Raw genomic sequence first — 1,510 nt, forward strand, 5'->3', positions numbered from 1 at the left:
TTTCCTTTTGAGACGGATATAGTTTTGTATTCATTAACCCATTCCTTCCATAATAGTTCGTAAATAGAGGAGTGTGCATCTTTGAGAGATAGTAGATTTGGTATGATACAGCCATTAATGGCAGCTTGTTTGGCGAAATAGTCAGCGCGCTCGTTGGCCGGGATGCCGATATGTGATGGAACCCAAAAGAACGTGAGCGAGTTTATTCTTGAGTGATTAATTTTTTTATTTATTTCATTGGCGAGATAGTTGTGAGCAGTATTATTCTTTATGAGCAAACATGCGTTCTTGCTGTCGGTGAGGATGACAGCTTTTTCAATTTCATCTTCGATAATTAGATCGATGGCCTTATTGATGGCATTGAGTTCACCCATGAGAGAGGACGTTTTTGTTTCAATTTTAAAGAGAAAATTCTCATTGGAGGATATGTTGCAGACGCCACAACCAGTGGAATCTACTCCAATTGAGGCATCTGTGGCCCATATAGAGGTACCAACTGACTTGAAATCTTCTAGTGTCTGCATAACAGTGGATTTAAACAATTCCTTGGGCATTGTGTTTTTTGCATTATTAAAAATATTCAGAAGGAAAGTGGTATTTCTCCCAGTAGGTTCAAGATGAGTTATTATGGTGTTGTCGAATATTTGCGCGAATTTCTTGTAAACTATACCAAAGCTTGTTCGGTTGGTCGCATTTATTGTGAACTTTGTGTAAGATTCCTTGTGAAAGGTTTTGAATCTTAATAATTCTTTTGCAGCTAGATATTGAGCTCTCTTTTCCGGAGGCAAAATGACTGCTAAAGCGTATAGAATATGTACAGGTGTCGAAGGCGTTAGTCCTAAATTTTTCCTCAATATTCGGTTTTGAAAGGTCGTAATCTTTTTGTTAATATAGTTGGGCATGTGTGCCATCGATGAAATTGAGTATTCAATTTTTGAGAACAAGAGCGACTTTGCTAAGTTTAAAGAAATCGTTGGATTCAGTCCGTGCTTATAAGAATTAATCATTTTTAGAGCATTTAACGTCGTAGTGCAAGAATTTATAACTTACTCATAGTGATTGTAGATGGTGAGACTATTTTTTATGTGTCTCCCGAGAAATTTTATCTTGTCGACTGATTTGATCGCATAATCTGAGGAGTTTTTCTGGCTCCTTTGGCCACATACATAGCAACTGTTTTTTCAGAGTTGTGAGTTAGATTGAGAGCAGTAAGTAGATTGCAGAATTGATTGACCTTGTTTTGAAGAATAACGTTGGCAGTTTCAAAATTTTTATGTGCAGATAAAATGACAAAATCGTCAGCGAATTGAAAGGTTCTTGTGGACTGATCACATATTCCGTGTAAACCTAGGGTATATATATTAAACAAGGTCGGACTTAGGCAACTCCCTTGTGGTAATCCATCTATCTATTTTTTTACTCGCCCAAATTTGTCGTGTAAAAAGTTTTTAAAGAGAGCGTCATTCAGCGCCATTTTTGTTTAAAGAGAAGTGAACATTTTACAACTTTT

Source organism: Musca autumnalis, unplaced genomic scaffold, assembly GCF_047663935.1.
Source record: "Musca autumnalis isolate F117 unplaced genomic scaffold, ASM4766393v1 scaffold_3, whole genome shotgun sequence".
Classification (NCBI taxonomy): domain Eukaryota; kingdom Metazoa; phylum Arthropoda; class Insecta; order Diptera; family Muscidae; genus Musca; species Musca autumnalis.